This window comes from Mycetomoellerius zeteki, unplaced genomic scaffold (assembly GCF_001594055.1).
Source record: "Mycetomoellerius zeteki isolate Tzet28-1 unplaced genomic scaffold, Tzet1.0 scaffold316, whole genome shotgun sequence".
Classification (NCBI taxonomy): Eukaryota; Metazoa; Arthropoda; class Insecta; order Hymenoptera; family Formicidae; genus Mycetomoellerius; species Mycetomoellerius zeteki.
Genome location: NW_017257301.1, coordinates 855,458 through 872,084, shown reverse-complemented (window position 1 = coordinate 872,084; position 16,627 = coordinate 855,458). Strand labels below are relative to the sequence as shown.

Genomic DNA, 16,627 nt, shown 5'->3' with positions numbered 1-16,627 from the left:
CTCCTCTACACGCTCCCGAAGTTTTGCGATTTAATTTGGAAACACCCTGTATATATATAAACCCGATTTGAGTTATTTTTAATCATATATTCCTATAGATCACTACTACTCCTACTCAGTCATTAATTTAATTAAAACAATGAAGTTAAACAAAGTAACTCAAGAAAATATAATTTAAAATTTAATTCTATATAATTATTATTTAATTTACTAAATGAATACGTTAATATGGACGTTGTTTACTTTGAAACTAAGCAATTTAGTCACAGAAATGGATTGACTTGTATTTTGACATGTGAAAGTGTGTTAAAAACAATGTTATTTAACTTAAGAAATTGGATTATCGTTGCTCCTTTAATATGTAACAATGTAGGTTGATTGTTATCGTTCATCTGTAATATCTAATAATTTGTTAGAAACGTGCTTAAACGTGTTTAAAATATAAGCAGATTATTGTTAACAATATTTTGTTCAACTCGTTAATTTGCCTTTCACGTTAATTGGCATAAATATCAATTGTTCTTAAACAGACTATACAAATAGGAGAAATGGCTAACGAGAACTGTCGACGCGCACTCTTTCATTCGCATGTGCAAAATGCGGCAGGATGATTTTCATTCATTTACGCGAATGTTACGCCCGCTGCATTCACTATACGTTACAATCTCTCCTCATTCCATTGTTGTCGAATCGAATGCATTTCCATTTCCGATTTATCTACGATACAGCGCCAAAATAATTCGCAGCTCTTTGCGCTCGTCGACGCATAAAACTGTCGGTGAACATAACCGATTTTTATCGCAATGTAAAACGTTAATTTTACGCAGCACATAACTAATATATAATTTTAGATTAATTGTAAATAAAATTTATTTTTAAGTTATGGAAGAATAATACAATTACAATTATAGAAGCGAATTTGGCGTCCCACTGTTTCCATACAGCGAGCGAAATAACTTTAATCTTGGTGAAATTATGCCCACGTAGTTTTAATTACAAAACGCGATGGTTATTTTAAAAGACCGGGGCGGCAACCAACGTTTATACCATGATTCTAGGTTAAATTTTGAATTTTCGTTCAACGGGTGTATAATGTTATGCGTCATCAATTATTGTTGCGATACCGCGCCCGAATCACATATAATTGGACTTTCGATGGCACGATCTCTCTCTCTCTTCTTTCTCTCTATCTCGCCGTATATTTGTCGCCGGAAATTCATTCTCCTGGAAAACTGTATTGATTTTCACGTACGAGTGTATCACGATAACACCGATAGCTGATCATTTTCAAGTCGAGTGCACTAGAGACATGTAATCCTTGCAGAATGCAATATACGATGTGATGTTTTATGGTATGTTATTTATTATTAAGATACATTAATAATCGAATTAATCTTTAAAATCACTTCTTTTTTTAATAGATTTTAATAAAAAACAATACTCTAAAGCAACTTAATTAATTCGTTAAATCTTTCCTATAGTAAAATAAATTTACCGTAACTTGTAATTTTTTATAATAAAAAAGAGTTATATCATTATAAATGGTAGATGAATTCACAGAGTCCTAACAAAATTAAATGCGTAATATATTATATTAATGATATTCATGATATGTAATTAATTAATTTATAATAATAAACAGTAGAGAAATATTTAAATCTATATTTTAATTTCATGTCAGATATTTTGACCTGAAGTAAAATATCATTTCAAATGTCACGTGAAGTAGCCAGCGATAAATTTTTGAGGAAGGTTTAAAAAGCGAATATGACAGGATTGCGACAGGTTTGTGAAAAAAATGCATGTTACGTAAAACGCTCCTTTGGCGATTTCGCTCACGAAATGGAATCAATTTGCATCGAGATTTGCGGATAAATCGTCGATTGCTCATCAATTCGTGCCGACAGCACGGGTATCTTGCAGCGTGGTGCATCCGGTGCAACGGCGATCGATCGCTTTAATTTCGTGTCTGGAACAGGAACGGTGCCTGATGCCCCAGCGAAATAATGCACCTACATATCGGCTGTGGGGGCATCGGCCGGTGCGAGTATTTATGTGCGGATATGTCTGAGAGAACATATATATGCCTCTGTGTACGTATGTACGGAAGCTTCCACGCACGGAAAACTGCGTTTATCCCGACGTATCTCACATCCGCGTGCATGTCTCACTCGTATATAATCGATAACGATTATTAGACGGGGTTTGACAAGGCACCACGAAAGAGCGTGTGACGCGCGTATATCGTTTTCTCTCACTCTGATATGCTGCATTTTGCATCGGCCGGTAAATGCGAGCACGTAAATAGTACCGCGTTATGGAGCTGGCAGCGTTTGAAAAATAAATTGCTTCGTTAGCCGGCGGTAAAGCCGCCAGTGAAAAATAAAATCGGCCGGTCGATCGGGATCCGCAAGAAAATTTAAGGACGCTGTATTGAATTTTTCTTAGGCGGATACAAAAATCAGTGAGTGTAATCCTATATTTTCGTTTCGCTCCAGAGTAGCGATGTCTACAATAAAAGTAATAAGTCTTAAGCCGTAAGAAATTGACCAATCATAATCGATTATTCTTCTCACATTCAACTGTGATTGGTCAATTTCTTACGGCTTAAGGCTCACTACTTCTATTGTAGACAATATACGATGTCAACGATGAGCGATCGAATAAGTTATAGAAAGTTAATTTTTTCAAAAGTTGGGGGGCCAACTTCACATGGGTTATCTACTTGTCGTTTGCATTCGGCTGGTCGTCAAAGCCAATCACAATTATTTCCATAGGCGATGGAGACGCGTAAAACCATCGCAGCGGATCCATTTAAAACGCCATCTCTAAGCGCGCAGATGGGGTGCTTCAGGTGCGCAAAAAAGGGGGTACACCAGGGTCATCCAAAAAAAGACCACATGCATCAGCGGGCGAGTATTTGCCGATTCTTTTTTTCTCCCTCTTTCTCTCTCTCTCCCTCTCTTTCGCCCGCGAAGCCATTCCAATCTCGTATCGAGCTCTATGGGATAAATTGGGTGACGGCTCGGTTATTATCCCTTCGCGGATCCGTACACGCTGTAGATTACGCATTCGTGTCGCGTTACACTTTTTCCTCTTTTTCTCTCTATTTTGTTTCTCTTTTATCTCCCTTTTTTCCTTTTTTTATCGAACGCGACCGAGTGAGTTAAACGCCCAGTTACGTCGCTTATCCCCTTGTTGTAACCCCCGAGAGAAGTATATTCCCGCTGTAATTTTCGCATCCTCTCTCTCTCTCTCTCTCACGCGCGTGTGAAGTTGAGAACTCGCCAAGTTCGTCCGCAGTGAAGATTTAATTTCGACGATTAAACGCGCGTCGGCGGAGCGCGCGGACTCTGGAAACGGTTACCTGCTCGTTGATTACATGGTTCTTGTAAATCTCGCGATGAAGCAAATGACATTTCATTCTTACCGCACCCGCCGGAAAGAAGATTTCACGCGCGAGTCTCCGTGCAACGGGAATAATAAGGATAAATATTCTTATTTTAGATATAGTTTACAAACGTTGTTTTTCCCAACCGTTTCCTATTCATCGCGTTTCAGTGCACGACAGAAATTTATGCCGTTCCGATCGTCGACGTGACATAATTTAGCGGCCGAGTCGAGTCACGTTCATGACGTTCGTTTACTCACGTTTGCGTTTTCGCGCCGCACGAAGACGCCGACGTTTCGTTTAGTGGTAATCGTCAATGATGGATCGATCGTTAAAATACAATATAAAATTACAAATTAAAAATTAACTTTCCAAAGGCTCAACGAATTATAAATTTCAATAAGGGTAATAAATAATGGCAAAGAGCTTAGCACAACATTCCAACTCTGCCTATCGAACTAACAACATCTATCTCGCAAGTTGACGATATATCATTTCATATTTCACAATTTTAAGTTAGTTTCACCTAACTTATTTCCGCATATCATGGACTTCTAAATAAAATCCGACAATAAGAGGAGTCACAAAAAAATTGTAATCTAACCGACGCATAAGACAAGACTGCATTGTACGAGTAGGAATTTAGAAGATTTGATGAATTTGTAAGCTTATTGTCCACTGACGGTTCTGTGAGAAAGAACCGAAACGTTTGGAAATTGTATTATATAAATATAAATTATTTGAGCACCTACATAGGCTTTTTGTCATTATTTATTACCCTTATTGAAATATAAAATTAATTCTCCAAGAAACAATCTAGAGCGTTTTTTCGATAGCTGCATGTGTATCTGTTTTTTTTTATTTTATGTCTCGCCATTTTATTAATTTTTTATATCAGTTAAAGCTGAGAGATTTGTGATTTAATTCTTTCACAGCACAATTTGTTCATTCAGAAAAGGATTTGGAATTTTTCATGGGCTCTTCAGAGTTTGAAAAAAGAACGCCGCGCCGTTGGTTTTTTTAGTGATGATGTGCTAAATAATCCTGAAATCATAATCCGAAATATATCGCATGGACATCAACATTGAAGAACTGCACTATACACGTTTGTGTACTGTAAATGACGAAAAAATACGCCTGTCGCTCGCGTTAGATGCAAAAGGATTAACTCGCGCGGTGAATGAATTTTCATCACGAAATAATACGCTCTTCGAATGAAATACGCACAAATAAAAACGCATTGCCTCGGGCAGAACGGCATACCGCTCCGATATACACTTTTACGAGGTGCATGTAGGTTAATTGGATTTTCGCACGATACCATTCGCTGCGGTGGCAGTAATGGCTTTAAACCTATTCTGCACTGTATGGCTTTTAGACGATCTTATATCTTAATCATTTCTAAAAATATATGATATTAAAGTTTTTATTATGTCGTTCAATATATATATGGTATATTAAATTAAGCATTTATGCTTTGTCTATGATTATATATAATTCAGCGTTTATGCTCTGTCTATGAAGCTGTCTAAATTTCTCTCAATTTAAATATATGATATAATCTATATATATATATATATAAGTAAAATTTCGACTTTATGCTATAACCATAATAGCACACGTATACTAAAAGTCGTAAACAACTTCTCAATGGCGTTCTCTAAAAAATTGAGCGCTCGAGTAAACGAAAGTCCTACGCGGGATGCAGGCGGAAGTGGATCAATGTTAATTTGCTTAACGTAAATTGCGCGCATAAAGAAGACTCTGAATAGAGGGTAGCAGCTGCGTAAGCCGTCCTTCGCGAGATGATTGCAGTCAACTGCTGATAACGACAGACGCAACGCGCCGCTTTAATGCAACGATTCAGCCAGCGAGCTATTTTCCTACCGTTCACTTGTTCGTTCGAACGAACTTGTTCTGTATTGTATAACCAAGAGACAAATGGGGCGAACGACCTGGGCAAATGACATAATCAATCCCAACGACGGTGTTGAAGCAAAGGCATCTCAAATACACTGCGAGCGAAAATAACCGAGACAGTAATCGATTGTGCGATTAAAATAATATTCCTTATAAACTAACGGAAAGTTAATAGCAATAATAAAATAATTCAATTGAACTTTTAAATCGGAGACAAAATTATTCATAAAATCATGATATGCTTATTATATATAATATTCCCACACCCCGTAAATTTAAACGTTCTATTTTATGTTTATTTATTTTATATTCTCTCCATCCATGAGTGATGTAAACGCGAATTGTATGCGCTGTATATTACGCCCTTCGATATGTTCTCTGGTGCAAAAAGAGGTGCAAATTGTATTTCAATATTTCAAATTTTCATCCAAGGTAAATTTTGTACTCGATCGTATTAAAGTCAAATACGATACGCACTCAAAAATTCTTCAAATGGTACATTGATTTAATAAATCAGTAAGGGAGATACTTCTTACTTTTTTATTGATTTTTTAGCTCTTTTAGGATGTTTTCTCTCTCTCTCTCTCTCTCTCTCATTCTCTTCCTTCCTAGGTGCAAGTGTATCGCGGCGCACTAGGATGAACTTCGAAGATGTGACTTACAAAGCCGGTCGGCGGCCATTGCGTCGTGCTTGGTTATCGAAATACGACGACGGGGTAGTCGGCCTTCAGTTATGAAATACAAAGCTGTTAACGGTATGTTAGAATGTGCGACAGCTCACGCAGAGGCTGCAAACCATGCACGTGACGTTCGCCTGGAATACCTGTAGAGGGCAAAGCACCCCGATATACGCCCGTACTACCGTTGTAATCACGTTTGTTCACGGCTACCCGACTACCCCGACTACCCCTGACTTCCGATTTCGAACACCCCGATATATCGTTGTCCCGATATTATCGCGAGGAATCGCATTCCATCGGTATGGGCGTCATCGCGATACGCGATGGATGACTGTCGTTGTTCGGACGGTAAACTCGAGAGACTGGCGTGGATGTTAACGCGATGATTAAAGGGCGGGAATAGTTTAAACCAATATATATACATTTCGACATGCTCGTGTTCGATAGAGTTCGGGATAACTACAGTTATCTCCGTTCAAAGCGGCTGCGATAGGATGCGATTAGATTGTACCTGTACAGACGACGCAATTTTGTCGAAATCGATTGCTACTCAATTGATTTAGCTTAAATATAATAAAATGAAACTAGAACTTAAAATATATAATATTTAATGTTACTAAATTTTTTGTGTATGTGCAAAAAATGTAATCCTAAACTCAATCTAAATTATGTAACAATCAGATTTATTCCTTCGTTTGCAATCATATTTTTACTCACTTCATCTGCTTTTTTTGTCCAGCCAAATTTATTATTTTAGACTTTCAAAAAAGTTCAGAATTATTTTTCACAATTCTGTTATATTACCAAACTAGTTTTCTAACTCAAATGTTAAAACCTTTATTTAATAAAAATTGAAATTTTAACAAAAATGAGAATAGATTTGAAAGTAAAATTTCGCTTGTGCCAAAAAAATCCAAACGAAGGATTAAATTAATCGAGAATCTTACAGTCTCTAATCTTGTCAGAAAAATTTATTTATATCGGTAATACGATTAATAATGCCTGACAGGAATTCAAATAAAAAGGTTTGTATTTACAGAAATAATTTTATAAAAAATATTATAACGCGTGCAAATATATCTTCTACTTCGTAAGAATATAAAGAAAATTATATTGCAAACAAAAATGGTTTAATTGTGGCCATAAAAGAATATTTCGAATTAATAGAAACTCAACGTTACAAAAGTGCATTAATTATAATATTCGTCTGTCCATGTCGTGATTTGCGAAAAAGGATGGTCGTGACATTTTCGGCAAAACTGCCATGAGCTGCATTTTCATTTGGTCGAAATAACGATCCAGTGCGCATTTAGCCGTAATTAATTTTGCATCCAGTGCATGTATTACGACGCGGCTTTAATGGCGTCTACCTACGGCTGCTGGCGCGGCCACCATTCGGAAATTACGGAATATCGGAAATCCAAAGCCCAACGATGATGGCGCGCGATTGGCGCATTTCCGCTCTGCGGCCGTCACGGGCGGGGCGGGTATCCGGTGCAGTCTCATCGAACGCATCTCGCTGCGCGTGTTTACACGCATTTAAGCTCGCATTGCGCGATGACAACGCCTGCATTATATCGGGACGATGCCGTGATGGAGCAAATAAAAGAACGCTTCGCCAATTTCCGCATGTAAATGCGACGTAATTGCCGAAACAGCGAATCCAGCTCTTGTATGTACGGTTTAATCAGTATTAAAATTAATGCTGTGCCCATTTCGCCATCGGCAATTATGCGATTATCAGCAGTAATTCGAATTAAATCGCGCGTGTAACGTAATTATTATTTCTTATACGATAAAATAAAAATAGAACTGTATATACAACAATCGAACGTGGAATTAAATAGACTTTCAAAATTCTGTCGAAGCAAAGTTTAATGCAAATTAAATCCGTCTCATAAACTCTGCTTGAAAATTTTATAAATTTTGGTTTAATTAAAAAAATAATAACGTAAAAGTCAAACTGATAGGCTTTACATATCACTTTAAATAATACAGAGTTAACATTTTCAACTGTTATGTTGCAGCACATACACTTCCGAAAGTAATAACAACCTCCCTTTGTGCAGTCAAGCAACCATTTTAATCACGCTGAATGCATCTCGAACACATCGTTATCGACTGGAATGCACAAAATCGACAGATGCATGCTCGACCACGATAGTACACGCAACGATTGGGAGCTCGGTGGTTTCTTCGATTCAACGAGAGAGTCGAAGGGAAAGGGTTGAAGGGAGAGCTATAGCGGTAGGGCAAGTAGATGATGGCAGAATGGAGAGTTGGGGGAAGGGAAGTCGGGCTTTTACGGTGATTACTCGACATCGCGGCTACGTCCGCGCGAGTATTGCATCGGAAATGATTTCGCGCCCAATTAAACCATAGGAAGCTCAACTCTCTCTCTCTCTCTCTCTCTCTCTCTCTCTCTCTCTCTCTCTCTCTCTCTCTCTCTCTCTCTCTCTCTCTCTCTCTCTCTCTCTCTCTCTCTCGACAATGGCAGAAACGAGGAGCGCTGCGGAATCCCCCAACCAATGTTATCCGCGCGCACTTATACTCTTAGCCCAACCCGGATTCTACTCTTCATCCTCTCTATTTCTCGAGTCTTCTCTTAGTACAGGCAGAACCAAATTTATTCGTTAGCCGTGACGATTAATTCTCATGTCGCGTGAAAAACGTAATCGAACGAGCAAAACGCAAAACACAAATAGTCGTTCGTTCATATCAACGGCTAATTGTAGAACCGGGTTAATTATTTGTAATTAAACGTCGATCTGCTGCACATGCATGTTAAGAGATAAATCATGCAACTGTATACAACTCAACAAAGGTCGTCTATAATTAGCGAGACTCCCCAGCATGTCACCATTCTCTTGAAATATCGTGTTAAGCAAAAAATATTCTTGAAACACGCACACATAATCTGAAAATATCTTTCATTCTCATAGAATACTCTCAGAATATTTTGTCCTTTGGAGAACATTTCCAGAATATCGATCAAGATATTTTCGGAGCATTTTCGTTCTGGAAAGATACGCTCGAATTATTTTCCCCTTTTCTATTCCAAAAAGTACTCTCGCAAGATATATACGCTGCTCATAATATTTTTCGATATTAAAAAATAAAAAGGTGTATGATGCTTATTTTCCAATTTAACTGACAAGTTCATTCCTTTTTACGTTTCAAATGTAATAATAATGCTGTTTTTAATAAACAGATCAATTGTCAAATTAAATTGACATTGATAACAACATTTGTCAAGTCAAAATATATATAATCGTTCACACGAACTTTATTTTAAGGATTGCGATTATTATTTTAAAGAAAATTGCAATGCTTTGCTGATTTCAGTAATGATAAATTCATGAAACAACTTTCAATGAAAGTCGCCCACTCGTTACGTCGCAGATAATTATTTTTAACGTTTGATACAACAATCCCGGCGCAACGAGAGTCGACACGCGGCCGAGAAAAAACTTCGTGGCGTTCCAATTAGTAACAATTTTGAAACAAACGTCAAAACATCGTCACTTGATGGCAAGAGCAACAGACAAATAAAAAAGAGAAACAGAGAAAAACAGGAAAGACACAGGAAAAAAGAAGAGAAAGGAAGGAATTTATCATATTTTATAAAATTCCTTATAGCAAATATAAGTATATAAAATATACAGAATGCAACTAAAATATATATATTAACTATAAATTTTAAGTAGAATTAAAATAAAAAATATCCGTTATTATTGTGAAATTAAAATAAAGAAAAGATGTGAATTAGAGAAGATGCATATTTATTTGTGCGTGCGTGCGTGCGTGTGTGTGTGTGTAAGTCTATCTTTTAATTTTCTTCATTCATGAATAATAAATTTTTAAATTTTAATATTTATAGTGAATTTATATTCACTATAAATATTAAAATTCAACTGTAAAATAAAATATTAAATTTTTACTGTAACATATTTCTGATAAGCGTAATGAAGCGTTAGTTGCTCTGAAATCAAAGAGCTAAAAATTTAAAAAAGAGAAAAAAGTAGAGAGATGAAACGGATCACGTAAATCGACATGCAAAAATAAAAATGAAGAGAGAGTAAGAGAGAGACTCGATTGTTCGCACTGTAGCCAACAATATCGCGAAGAGAGATCGTTTCGAGTACCGATGCAGAGTGGCCGTGTATGGAAGCGAATACCGCGCGACGAACAATACGTGAGTCGATACCAGTCAGGGGTGGACCAGAAGGGGACTCGTAAAGGGTCGAGAGACACGGTCAACGGTGAGATAGCTCGGCTCGTGACGTTTATTAACGTGGTCGATCGAACTGCAGAAACGGGGAGACAGGTATCTTGCCTGCCTGCTTGTCTGCCGCCAACGATAGTATTGAAACACGCTCGCATTCATAAATGCAAACTTTTCTCGTTAATAATTAACTTAGATGTAACCGGATGTGCAAACGACGATGACGATGAAAACGACGACGACGATAGCGAGCGACCTAAGTGACTCGACAGCCGGTGCTTGTTAATTATCGGCTCCATGCTATGAGAGAATTCGCAAGCTCACTCTGCTGGAGTTAGTGCTGGCGAAGCTTGTTGGGGGCACTCCCCTTTCCTAGATCTAATCACCTTTCTTTTTTCAGACCCTCTGGGTCTCCTTGTTCCCGACGCGTTTCATCTCGCCCATTGATCCCCACCGTCGACTTGGAGAGAAGAGGCGACCGGTCTCAAGATGACTGCGGGCGTATAAGAAGGGTAGTTCTATGGAAGTCGAAGGGTTAACGTTAGAATGAATCCTTCAAACCAGACAGCTTTGACGATTCGTCGACTGTGATCAAGAAATTGATCACGGTAGTTGATTACATGTGCATATTTTATAAAATTGAAAATATTAAATCCACTAAGTCAATGTAATGTTATAAATTATTCATAAAATAAAATGTCATATAAAATGGTTATTAATTTACTATTTTAATAAAAACCAAGCTACATATTTCACACAAATCTAGGTGTTTTATTAAAGATTAAATTATCTTTCTTATATATTTAAAATTAAAATTATTTTATTTCTTTTCTTCCATCTTTGGACTAATTTATAATTAATTACTAAATGCTGCTAAATTAGATAGCAATTAAAATATCATGTTGAATAGTCATTTAAATATTTTTCTTCTTTTTTGTTCTATATCACATTCTATTACAATAATTGGAGATAAATTGTGCCGAGATTAACAGAAGCAGAACAGAAATATTTAAACGAGTAACTTCAGAAAGTTTCTTTGCACAGGAATAATCGATATTTTAGACTGTTTCTTTGTAGATCATTTTAATCAATATCGTGAAACTTGCAGAAAGTAACGAGTTTGCAGTCGCGGTATTTTAATTTCATACGACGTAAGAGTAAAAAGTTTGCTTTTAATAAAATGTTATTGTTTCTATGGAGACGAAAAAAGAAAGAGAAAGAGACCATAAGCGAGAAAGAATTTATATCGAATCGTAGATTGGGGTAGTAGTTATTCAATTAAAGAAGTTTTTGAGAAAACTAAAGAGGTAACGGCGAGTTAAAAACTTCATATTGTATTCAAGCATTAGGTATTCTTATAAGATTAAAATTTTACTTTTGTTTCACTTTTCGAACATTGCATTAGGCTAGGTTCACAGCTTTGCTTTAAGAAACCTTAAGTCATAAGTCGAAAGAGATTATCGGAAGTGACAATAATTTCTGTCTTTAAACTGTTTTTGCGCAGTCTTTAGGCTTTAACCGTTAGATTTAAGCGAATTGAGCAAAACTCAATTCTTATGGTCTAAAAACACAAGTTCTGTGGCCGATATATCGTCACTTACAATCAGTGATGGGTAAGATACTTTTAAAATTTATCTTATAGATACAGATACAGTTACATGTACGAAAATTTATCTAAATATAGATATAGATACACATATTAAAATGTATATAGGTACAGATATCAGATACTTTAAAAATATCTTCAGATACATTTCAGATACTCTTAAATTCATTTTATTGTAATGTGTAAAAAAAATGTATTAGTTATTAAATGAATCATTTATTTTTATTACATTTAGATAATTGAAAAAATTTATAATTATCGTAAAACGATTTAGGATAAGAATTATAAGACGATAATATTCATCGTTTAATATGACTGATTTGCATTTAGATTCAGTGAGGAACTAAGAGAAAGACCAATCATGTTATAGAATTTTACAACAGCAAAGCTACTTTTTTCCTGCGAAATGGAATCTACTAATAATTATACATAAAATGGAATTATAACTATATTGCTGAGGAAATGTATTTGAAAAATGCATCTGAAAATCATTTCAGATGCTATGTCTTTTTATCTAGATACAGATACAAATACTCAAATTTGAATGTACCTCAGATACAGGTTAGATACACAAAATGTATCTCTATACATGTATAGAGATACTACCCAACACCACTTATAACTTAAAGCTTACGGCTTACGGCTTCTTAAAGCAAGGTTGTGGATCTAGTCTTATGTAATATTCAGGAAACTCATTGAGACTACATAGAAAATATAAAAATGTTATTATCTATTATTCTACTTTATCGTAATGCACTGTATTGTTTTTATTACAGACCTTTAAATAAAAAATCTGATTATTCTAGACAAATATGACGGCAATATTTGATTCAATATTGCAAAGCATATAGATTTTAATAAACTCTACATGATCCTAGAGACCCTACATGACTCTCAAGTAAGAATCTGATCTCTCTGAACTATTTCCTGACAGAATCATCTTGAACTAGACAATATGGACAAACATTATAATTCATGGACACACGATAACTAATATTTTTCTTGTAAAAATGATATAAATTGACAAAAATTTTTATTGTCGTGTCTTGTCGAATAACGAAATATTTTGTTATTATATACGCGTATATACGCGTACTTTTACGGTAATAGCTTGTTATATAATATTTTACTGTATTCGGTTTGAGCGTATACGCTGTAAGCGCGCCATAAACGATGTTTCCTATACATTCTGCAATACAGAGCGAAACATTGTCATCATATTTGTCTCCATGACTCTTATTAGAGGATTAATTTTATAACCTCTATTGTTATATTTGTCTCGTGAAGAAACTACTATCCATACTCTTACTTGAGAATCTCTAGTTTTTATAAATTCAAAATAGTGTTTGCATGATAATATAATACATTAGCGATTCTGCAACAAAGTTTACTGAATCACAAAAGGAAAAATGCTGATAATCTGTCACTTATGATACTATACGATTTTATGAGTAATATCTGAGTAATAAATAATACTCTAAATAATATAATATACTCTAAATAATATAATACACATATATAAATATAAATACTTTTACGTAACGATGTAATGCGTTCGTGATTCTATATCAAAGTTTGAGAGAAAAAAAGAGAGAAAGAGAATGAAATAGCTGACTACAGTAATGTAACTACTCGCGCGCGCGCGCGCGACATTAATTTTAATTTTCTAAATAATTAAATAAATAATATATATTGATATTTTATACATTAAATCTTTTTTAAAATTCTTTTTTTTTTAAATTGACTTATCAAGCGACGCGACGCCAAATATGCGTACCATAAGAAATTGACGTGAATGTCATTACTTTTTATTCATTTTTACCATCACTAATCACCAGTTTAAGATTTCGCTCTTTTTCCACGTAGTATAAGTTTCAAATTCCTCTTTCAGAAATAAAGTATGTTGAAAATTTGGCAATGCTGATTGCGCAGTTTACTTCAACGACTTGCTGAGCGAATTCACGATAGTCCTCGACGACGACGTCGCGACGTTTTAGGATGTTACCGGATGCGCTCTTAGGCGCCAGTATACAGCTGGTTCACATTCGTCTAACATTCGGTCACAATGGCTTTAACTGGTTAACAAGCACGCCGCGAACGTCGGTGCCCACACCGACAAAGTTAAAGGAGACACGTAGTAGTCGCTACGTATGGAACGTGTCAAAAGTCGAAACTCCGCCGCCGAAGACCTCGAGAGAACGACAGCAGTTACATCCGGAGTGAACGTCGCGACTACGACGACGAGAACGCCGGCGAAGTTTTCGACTCTGCGACGCACGCCATACCCGACTGCGTAACTCGATTTCCTGCCGGTCTTGTTCGAAGAGATCGTAACTCGATTGGGAATTTAGTGCAATGGCGCCCCGATCATCGACGTCGCGAATCTTTCAACAGCTTTCACACATGCGGAATTTGTCAAAATGCTGTTTCTACTAATGTAAATTAACTTTAATCTCAAGAATTAGAAACAAAGGAAAAGTAAGTTGAATCGAGATTAAAGTTATTCTACATTGGTAGAAATGGGTAAAAGTCTATGAAAAATTTGGTGTAATTACGTAATTACACCAAATTTTTCATAGACTTTTACCCATTTCTACCAATGTAGAAAATGATGAAAATGAACTTAATTATAGTGTTTTGGAAAGCTCTCGAGGTAAGCTACAAGAATATGTAATAAAAAATGGAGGGTTTCATTTAAAAAATTTAAAGTGGCATTGCTCTCACTTTGACAACGCTACCCAAGGTCAAACAAATGGTACCATCTTATGCTTCCCTCAAAATCATAAAATTTTTGTTTGAACATATTAGTCATTTGACACACACTTTCAGAGATAATAGCTTGTAACACTTTACATGGGCCACCCTGTATATCATATTTATATAACTTATATCGTTGATCTTTGGATTGCAAAATAGTAGACTGTAATAGTAGATTGTAATAGTAGACTGTAACAGTCTACAGCCATTTGCCACACTACTGCGCTACTATCATTTTAAGTAGATAAACGCGCGAGCGAATTATATTAAATACGCAAAATTAGCTATTATAAAATAAAGAATAGAATATACTTATTGATGAGGAAAGAAAATTTCGCTTGCTAAAAATATGCCATGACAAATTATTGGAACGGAAAGTAATTAACGTATGCGATATGTGTCAAATGAATCTCGCGGAGTGTAAATTCATTCATCATATACGTCGTAATGATATGGGCTTACTACAATCGTCTTTGTTACGTCGTGAAGGTTTAATGGCGCAGTCATGTATACTTCAGCTCGTTTCCAATAATTTCGCGCCGTGAACAATGCAGAAAGCTGTTCAACGTGGCACTATATACGATGCATCTTCAATATTCTATACAATGATCGGCATGGTAATTAGGGCGGCAATTATTACGAATTAATAGAAATACCGTTCGACCTAAATAAATCATATTGCCGTTTCTCTTTACCGGCATTGGCAATATTTTCCTATCTCAAACCCTCGTATAAAAGTCATGCAAATAGACCTATTTTCTTCGTAGATATCGTTTCATCAAGTGAAATGTCCTTCCAACAAAAATATACTACTAATTCTTTCATTTTCTAAGTATATAATATTAAGAGGACACCGTTTCAAAATTCTTAAAAATAAATGTTTATTAGCGCAATAAGGATAAGGATAAATTTAATTTTTTTACTCTTATAATAATTTCTGTAATAAAGAGATTTCTGACGTGCGATGCAGTTCCGAGACTTAAAAATAAAAGTATTGTCGCGCGGCTACTTTGCCAACGTGTGTTGTGCGTCAGATAACTCCGCGAGTATTGGTTTTTATCCGTTTCCGTTGGCAGTTGCTAAATTGAGCGGCACATTTATGTAAATTCACGCCCGGAAATCTCGGCCGGGCGCACTAAAGAGAGAACATTCTCTCTAAAAGTTTAAAGCGGCACAACGGCCAGCGATGGCGCTTGATATTCTCTCTTTCATTTTCTTTCTCTGAAAAAGAAACACGACGACAATATGCTTGCGATCTGATTTAATCGCGAAAACGATGATTGAAAACGGATCTTGTTATCGCATAGAAATAAAGAACATGCTGAGTTCGCTCCGCGCTCCTCCCGTTTGCAAAATTATATAAATATTTTGCAATTTGATAAAGTGCATATTTTGAAACTGCATCGTTCGTAAAAGCGGTTCGTAATTACGAGAGTGGTCCGAACAGGAATGATCCGCTATTTACGTTAGCGACAATAAACAAATGCAAATGTTCTCTTCAGTCGTGAAAGACTGGATAAGTGGATAAAACTGATATTGGTCAGCCATAATATTTTTGTGTTCCACGCTTCTCGATAATTGCGCGTATCTAATTATGCATGTCTGCGAGTTACACAAATAAATCAATGACCAACAGGAATATCATTTACTTCTTCAAAGTATAGTAAAAGGTCTCTTCGGAAAACCCGCGCGATGTGTTGATAAAAAGTAAAAAACGATCACTGCAAATTGTTGGAACGTGTTTCTACCTAGGAGCAAAGTAAGTGTATCTTCAACTCCCTTTGATCTAAGGAATCGCGAGCTCCTTTAAATAGAGGACGAAGAAATGAGGATGCGGTAAAAGACTCATTCTATTTTTACTTTTAGCCCAGCAAAAATGTGACCGCGCACCAGTCGTTTATCGTTGCCCCTTTCAACGGCACTTTCGTTAAGTGTCGCCTACGACGCTTGAATGCGAAGATAGCGAATCCGGCAATTGACGCGGGAATTGCATTCCTTTTTCGCATTGATACCGATACATCCCGCGTGTTTCTGATCGATAGAAACTA

At 36.1% G+C, this 16,627-nt stretch overlaps 1 protein-coding gene across 2 annotated transcripts in view; it reads right to left on the bottom strand.

Moving 5' to 3' along the window:
• LOC108724958 (Down syndrome cell adhesion molecule-like protein Dscam2) overlaps window positions 1-16,627 on the bottom strand; it is a 168,003-nt gene that overhangs the window by 111,222 nt on the left and 40,154 nt on the right. The window lies entirely within an intron of this gene.